Here is a 9,397-nt window from a genome sequence, read left to right on the forward strand (position 1 = left end):
ACTTCGCTCATTTTGTAGATTCAATCCATTTTTTTTGTTTATTATCATTTGTTCCCCATATTGATTTGGTTTGATATTATCAATATTTATTGTTTATAAGTAGGGCTATAAACGAACCAAACATGGGGCGTTTGAAAGATGCTGAATGGTTTCATTCGGACTTGTTAAGTGGTCAGAATGATTAAAAGACTCTGTATGATTCAGTGCAAAATAAAAAATGATTGTTTTGGTAAATGTCCTGAAAATATAATTTGAATGACAGAAAATTACCATTTTAACAGTTTCCATCATTAAATGTTTTGAATTATATATATGTAACTCTAGAAATATTAATTACAAAAATGTATAAATGATTTCATTGTTGTTTTGGCCAATGACTCTCACACTAACTAAATTATGGTTATTCTATGAGAACAAAAGCATTCTAAATGGTATATCAATTGTTTTTTTAAGTATATAAGTATTTATATACATCAAATAGAACAAATAAACTCACACCCCCTTCTCATTTTTGGTAAGATTTGAACCCTTGACCTACTAAAAAAAAAACATTGAATTTAACTCCACCAGGTATTTTTTTCTTCACACAAGTATTTGGTCCATGACAAATTGCACGAAGAAAATAAAGCCATCTCTTTTCCTCTTACTTGTTGGGATTGGCATAGCATCAGTGACAGATCTTGAAAAACAAATTACATTTAACTCTAAAAGCTATTTTGTTTTAACAATTCTAGAATTAACTATATTATTAAAATTTTGGGCAAATTGCATGAAAAATTAACGTATTTTAACTTGATTCATATTTTAGGTAACGTACTTTAAAAACTTTCATTTTAGAACCTATGATGTAAAATTTTAAATATTTAAGCACCCGGGTAACTGGTTGAAGACTAATTTTAGATTAAAAAAATCTATGTCACTAACAACGTCAACAAATAATACTGAGTTGGATACCACATCACTCGCCACATCAACATGATAATCGGTTAATTGCTTCAATCGTTTATCCGGGCATTTAAATGTTTAAAACTTGACATCTTAGGTACTAGAATGGAAGTTTTGAAAGTACGTTACATAAAATATGAATCAAGTTAAAGTATAAAACTTATAACTTCTCTCTTTATTTAAGAGATTTTTACAATATCTTTTCTTTATTTTAGCATAACTGTTGAAGATGTTGTAACTGTTTTTACTTTCGATTTCTGGCTTTTTAAACTGGATTATTATTTTACCCCACAAAAAAATGCTAGAAATTTCATCCCACATAATACAGATGAATAATTCTGAAGCAACAATCATTTAGAGGTTATTTGACAGTTGCTGAATAGTTTAGTGCAGAATGATTCAGTAGTCAAAATGATTAAAAGGCTCTCATGATATAGTGTAAAATAAAATATAATTATTTAGTAACTGTTTACAATGAAATTAGAATGCTGAATGGTTAAGGGAGACCCATGATACATAATCATTCAGAGGGTTTTAGAACCGTTAAAAAAATACTTTTGTTTGAACAGATCTGCACGAAATACAATAACAATAGAAAAAGAAATTTTTGTTTGAGACAAATACTCAAACACATGATGTGCATTAAATGTTGAATACGTTAAACTGATTGTGTTTGGTGGGCAAAAGCATTAAAATTAAGCTGCAAAAGCAATGTAGCAGATGCAACATAAAATCAAATCAAGAATAACCAAGATACCAGATAGGAGACGAGAAGCAAGGCAACCATGAATCTATCTATATATTGATTGCACGATGAAGATCTTACCTTTCTAAAATGGCATCCGGTGGCGAAATCCCTAACCATTCAATTTTGATGTAATTTGGGGAATTTCCATTCGTTGATCTATCAACATCACTTCCATAGTCCACATTACAAGCACCAGGTTCTGTAGCTAGCTATGAAACCAACAAAAACCAGAGTTTGATTACCTACGAAGACCCATCAATCAATCGATACATCAAATCTCCTCGTTTTTGCTAACAGAATTTTTTTTAAAAGAAAACATCGATTTGATGTTTTGGGGTTGAATTCATGCAAATTCGTTGTTCGTGATGGAGTTTTGTTTGAATTTTTATCTCCAGACTCCAAACAAGACTTTGTTCGATGGAAATTCTAATAGGAATTTTGGAGGTATACACACCTTGCAATTATCAGTATTCACATATTCGATTTTAATTTTAATCTACCCTGGTTGCCCCTGGGTCAGTAGCGGATTTTTTTTAAGTATATAATATTTATATATCAAATAGAATAAATAAACTCATACACCTTCTTCATATTTGGTGAGATTTGAATCTTTGACCTCCTAGTAGGCCAAAGACTCACATACCGTTAGGCCAAATGTCATTTGGATCAGTAGCGAATTTTAGAGGGGCTAAAAGATGTAAAACTAAATGAACTTATACTACAAAACAAAGAAGTTTCACCAAAGGAAAAGTCCATTGATAATACGTCAAAAAAATCCATCACCGACAGCTTTTACCGCCGGAGAAATTGTGGCCAATGTTCATGATTACCTACGGTTGACCATCAGTGGCAAAAAGATCCGTATTCATTATTCGGGAGATAAAAATTGCCATTATGAAGATCTAAGCTGGTGTTAGTTTGTAAACCATTTTCTGTTATAAACTATATATGTGGAGCATTAGTGGGGGCTGAGTACCATCTAGCCCCCCTACTAGCTATGCCTCTGACTCTAGGTCATTCGTAGGTGTCCATGAATTAGTCTGTACATGTAAGCAGGTTCAGAAACTCATGGTTATCCAGAAAAGAATTGATTTTTTTAGAGTAACCGTAACATTACTTTTAACTTTAATCATTACATTATAACCTAAACAACTAATATTCACTGTTTCATTTAGCTGTTTGATGAAAACTATATCTGATAAATTAGATAAAAAAATATGAAATTACATGTTGAATTTTTTTGCAATTATATAATATTATTGAAATATAATTAAAACAAGTTGCTAACGCATTTAATCATATTAAAATAATTAGTAACCAAAATAAAGAGTTTTTTCAGTTATTTTGGTTTAACAGACGTTACTTGCTCTCATATCATATTTGCTTATTATGACGGATTTCCCGCATCCCATGACATCATGATAAGCAAATTACACGATAGTCATCATTATTTACAAAAACGTCCAAGTTTTGTCCCTCCCTCTTACAACCGTTAAAAGATTCCGTAAAATGAGAATATTTTCCATCATTTACTGATTTTTGTGTCTTTTACCCAATCAAAAACTACAAGGACCATAATTATAAAATTTATTTTGATTGGATAAAATGACGAAAATCCTCTCATTTAAAAGAATTTTTTAGAGGAAGGAACCAAATCCTGATATTTTTTCAAACCACAATAATCATCTGCTTTTTTAGGGGTGCTCATGAATTGAGTTGATCGGATTGAAGACATTTGAATAACGTAACCCAATGCTTGTGGTTTGAAAAATCTTAACCCAAACCAAACCAAAGTGCAACCCAATTCAACTCAAATCATATGGGTTGGTTGAGTTAGTCGGATTGATACTTTGATATATTAAAATATTCTTTTAATCTTGAATATGTTAATTTTCTACTCATAATTTCCTTTTCATCATCCATTATTTGGTACAACTTATTCATATTTCTTAAATCTTATGTATATCACATTCAATTAATTTTCTCAATTATTGAACATATATACGAATGCGTTATATAGAGATGGAGAATGAATTAAAAATACGTGTATATGAAGAGGATACGTAATAGTGTAATTGTCTAATGTATATATTAATAGAAATTCAACAATTATATTAAATTAAAAAAGAAAAAGGATATCAGTTTAATCGGATTCGGTTGGTTCAAATAATAGTAATTCAATACCTACGGTTTAAAAAATTTATAGCTCGATTAGATATCGAGTTGCTTCAGATTAAATTATTTTGTGTTAGATAGACATGGATTGTTCGGATTTTTAAACACCCCTGAATTGGTCGGGTTTTTAAACACCCTAGGTGAAAGGAGTGAAAACCAATTAACATTTTGTTTGTTGGGGGGAAAAAGAGTGCATGTTTTAAACATGAAAGAGTGGAAGAAGTGAGAGTGGCAATAGCAAAAAAAGAAAAAGGAAAGGTGATGGAGGGTGTGGCAGAGGGATTCACGAGATGGTCACAGCCAAAAGACACAACCCTACAAAGTTGAGGTATCTTTTCTTAGTAAAAAGCACACTGCTCCATACAAAAAAGCAAATATGTTTCCTTTTAATTTTTATTCTTTTGTTTTTTTCTATTTTTTTATAAAACGAAAAATTAAACAAACTTGAAACAAAAACAAAAAAATACCCAAAATAAAATTTAGTATGATTGTTGATATTGGGTTAATATTATTTCTGATGAACCTGATATCTTTTTATTTCTTGAATTTAATATGATTGTTGAATTTAGTGTATAATATTTTTATTAGGATTAAATTTCATTGATGAATAATCATGAAATTGAAATTTATAAAAATCTCTTTTGTTGTCACGGAGGTTCTAATGCGGTGACTCTGGGCTACCAGTAAAGCATGTAGTCATCCTATAATTAATCGACTCGCATAACTAATTGGATATCCAGATTAATAAAAAAAAGAATTTGTTAAAAGAAATGCATTATTATTAAGTGGACTATTCAAACTTTTGAGCCACTCTCTCTCACCCTTTTGCTTTCTCTCTTTTCACCCTGCTTTTCCCCTTAAGAGAAAAACCACTTTTAGAATCTGATTCTGCCATCATTTTCTAACACTACTTTTATATTCTTTTATATATATATATATATATATATATATATATATATATATATATATATATATATATATATATATATATATATATATATATATATAGAGAGAGTTGAGTTCACGTGAGACCAAAGGTTTTTTCGTGAGACCCGTAAGACCAATTTATGTTCATTGATCAACATTATAAACTTATGATCTAACGGTCTAAAGTTGCAAGGTGGCAATTTTGTAATTATTGAGAAGTTTCGTGGCGTTTATGAATGTTCAGATCTGACGATTGTAAATCTAATCCAAGGGTTGAGAATTGATCTTATGGGTCTCACGAAAAACCATTGGTCTCACATGATCCCAAGTCTATATATATATATATATATATATATATATAAAGACGTTGAAGCAAAAACAAGTTTTTCATATGCTATTTCCTATTCAAAAGAAGACTATGATATTTACTATTTCCGAAGAGACGTTAGAGTCAAAAGATTCCATATGTCAGTACAATTATAGATGGCTCTCAAAGTGCAATAATATATATATATAATTCATTGGAGGTTTAAATGACAACACCTTTACTTTGTCAAAATACGAGAACATCTTTATAACATGTGATAATACATGTGACACACTTGGTGGTGTGCGGACGACTTAGTATCACTTGTGATGTATTACAGTATCGTATATCAAGTTTACTCTTATCACATGTGGTAATACATGTGATGCGGCGTCGTAATGTGAGGACGAATTGGCATGCAACCTAGATCACGACAATCTGCGTATTTGATTGAGTATCACATGTGATTCACCATGGAAAATCAGTGTTCTTACGTTTTCGTAAAATGAAGGTGTTCTCGTTTGAACAATTCTCTATATGTATATGTATACATACATATAGAGAGAGGCTCAATCATTTGATAACCTAAAAAATTGTGATTATTGTGAGAACTATTATTCTAAAATATTGTTTCATATGATTTTTTTCCATCACAGACTATAATTTAATATATTGAAATTGTTTAGTTGTATTTTTTGTTTCACACGCATAAAAATGTTCACATTGTGAAATGAATATAGGTGAAACAGATATAATGTAAAATCAATATATGTTAACCAATACACTAAATCCAAACTATATATGAAATAGCACATGATGCACCATTTCTCAATTTTATCGCAAATTATTGGGTTTTCAAATGAAGGTTATACATACATACATACATACATACATACATACATACATACATACATACATACATACATACATACATACATACATACATACATACATACATACATAGACTTGAAATCACTTGACCAGCCTATTTTCGTGAGACCTCGCTGTGAAGGTTCGGCCTTTTTTTTAATCTTCACAGCAATGTAAAAAAAGGGTATCACGTGAACCCAACCATATATATATATATATATATAGAGAGAGAGAGAGAGAGAGAGAGAGAGAGGAGTAAGATCTTTTGTAAACCAATTTATTTGTGTTAACTTTAACTCTTTGGACCAATAGGAACCCATCTAATGTTATGGTTCATGCATCACGTTGTATTTATTGTCATGGACAATTCGGTAATTTTATTTTATTTTCGTGTATTACTCTAAGGCATTTAAATGAAGGTTACAAAATTCCATGATTTTAGCTATATTTTTGTGATGTAACGGTACATTAAATATGGAAAATTGTGATGTAACTTATGAACGTGTTTGGTAACCTATTGGATTTCAAAAACATCATTCATTTATGAACACTTTTACTGTTTCACCTATGAACAAAGTTACTGTTTCAATATTTTTCATTTTCATTTATGAACACATTTACTGTTTTACCTATAAACACATGATTATGCTATTATTCTTCACTTATCAACATATGATTTTTCTTATGATCATATTAGTTTCATCATGGACACACGATTGAGATTATGAACATATTAATTGATAAACTTGAAAAAGATGATATAATTTCGGTTAAGAAACACCAAGGGAGAAATTATTGGGACTAAACTTTGGGTATGATGGATGTTATTTTAATTTTCCAAGAATACCCTTGTTCACCTAAGTTCACACTAGTCTATAACGTATGCGTTTCCATTATATTAGAAAGATGTCATTGTGTTTTTTCAACCGTAGATCAAAAAAATTGAAGGATGTGATGGGTTAACAAAGTTAACATCAATGATTTGGTTAACAAAAGAATAAATCCGTATATATATATATATATATATATAGAGAGAGAGAGAGAGAGAGAGAGAGAGAGAGACTCATTCAAGGGAAAACTGATTAGTTTATGGTAACCGTGATATCCAATGTGAACTACTTATTTAGGATATTTAAGAATATTTCCTAAATAAACTAAAAGGGTAATATAGTAATTTTATTTTTGATAACTAATCAAAATATTTAATGAAATGTTTAGAAGGAAATATTTAATTAAAATTAGTTATCTAGTATATTAATTACCTAATATACATCATATTTTAAAGATGTTTGTGAATCAAAGTGTATCATAGTGATAACGTTCACAATGTTTCACGTGTATCACAATGTATTTTCTTTATTTTATGAATTGTATTATAGTGTGCATTTTCATTATTTTTATTGTTTTACAAAGGGTATCATATTGTGCATCTTTTATGTATATTTGGCTATCACAGTGAATATCATTGTAGGTATCACACTGTGTATCTTATGTAAACAAAAGGTTCATCGGAATAAGATTCGCCGGAGAGAGGAAAGAAAAGAGATGAGAGAGGATATTTATAAAATCCCTAAAATGCCCTTAATTAATATTTTAAGTTAAAATTACCAAATTTATTAATTTCCTAATTTAACTTCTGATTTGTGGTTGAGATTAGATCTCACAGTTACCACAAACAAAATAATTCTCATTTGATCACACCTCTATATATATATATATATGTGTGTGTGTATGTATATTTGTGTGTGTGCGTGTGTGCACGTAATCAAATGAGAATTATTTAGTTTGTGGTAATCATGAAATCCAACATGAACCAATCATTAATGATAACTATTATAACTTCTTAAAATAAATAGAAGGGTAAATTAGTAAATTGTGTTGACTATTCAATTTACTATAATTAGTTTAATATCTAATTTTGAAATAGATGTGTGTGTGTGTGTATTAGAATGGACGAGATCACCACTTGTGACTCTCTTTCCCCATCACCGGCCAAAACATGCTTCCTCTCCGCTGCGATACACCGACTCCTTTGCACCAACATCGTCTGACGCCTCCTTCTTCGGCCACCGATGCTTCTTATATTCTATCCATCTCCAACCACCAACCATCATCTTCTCGACTCTCACCTTCACCGGTCCGACTCCCCCTGTTGAACAACCTAGACCGATTTTGGTTTTTCATATTCCAAGAGATCTGGTTTATACACACCCAAATCGGTTTTGATTTCTGGTTTTTGTTCAAATCTCATTTCAAATCGGGGACATAACCCAAATCTTGCAGGGATGTAACCCAAATATCATCGAAGATGTAACACATAAGATATATGGTTTTTGGATGTAACATATATCTCTTTGGAGATGTAATGTCGAGTGTAATACAGTGGTAACACGGTGGTATCATAAAGATATCATAGTTGTATTCATCAACCAGATCTAGTATCATAATGTGTATCATAATACATTTTTGTCATTATACGAAGTGTATCACAATATATTTTTGTTGTTTTACAAAGTGTAACATAATATATCAGGTAATGTTGCTTTACTAAGTGTATCACACTGTGTTTTTTCGTTATTTTATGAAGCGTATCACAGTGTGCATCATGTGTTTGTCGGAATAAGGTTCGCCGGAATAAAGTTCGACAAAGAGAGGAAAGAGGGTATATAAGATTTTTAAAATACTTAAAATGCCCTTTCAATTAAAATTTAAGTCAAATTACCAAAATTATTAGTTCTCTAGTTAAACATTAATTTATGATTAAGATTGGATTCTTCACGGTTATCACAAACTAATTAGTTCTATTTTTAATGACCCCTTATTTTATATATATAGAGAGAGTTTGTTTCAAATACAACCTGTTGCATTTGTACAACCAATGCAATCCAATAAATTGAGATATTTATGGAAATGATGAGAGTTCATTTATTATGATTTGAATATTTATGAAAGATGAATATGGTTCATTAATTATGATCAATACTTTATATTAAAAAACAATCAAAACTTCTATGAAATCACATATTAATAAAATGAAATGAATAGTTGAGATTGAGTTGTATTGGTTGCACAAATGTCATGGGTTGTATAATAACCAACCTCTTTCTCTCTCTCTCTCTCTCTCTCTCTCTATATATATATATATATATATATATAGGGTTGGGTTCACGTGAGACCAAATGTTTTTCGTGAGACACGTAAGACCAATTTATGTTCATTGATTAACTTTATAAGCTAATGATCTAATGGTTTAAAGTTGCACGGTGGCAATTTTGTGATTATTGAGAAGTCTCGTGGCGTTTATGAATGTTCAGATTGTCAGATTGTAGATATAATCCAAGGGTTGAGAATTGGTCTAACAGGTCTCATGAAAAACCCTTGTTCTCACATGATCTCAAGTTTATATATATATGGTTGGGTTCACG

Source organism: Cynara cardunculus, assembly GCF_001531365.2.
Source record: "Cynara cardunculus var. scolymus isolate 2C chromosome LG 2, CcrdV1, whole genome shotgun sequence".
In the NCBI taxonomy this organism is placed as follows: Eukaryota; Viridiplantae; Streptophyta; class Magnoliopsida; order Asterales; family Asteraceae; genus Cynara; species Cynara cardunculus.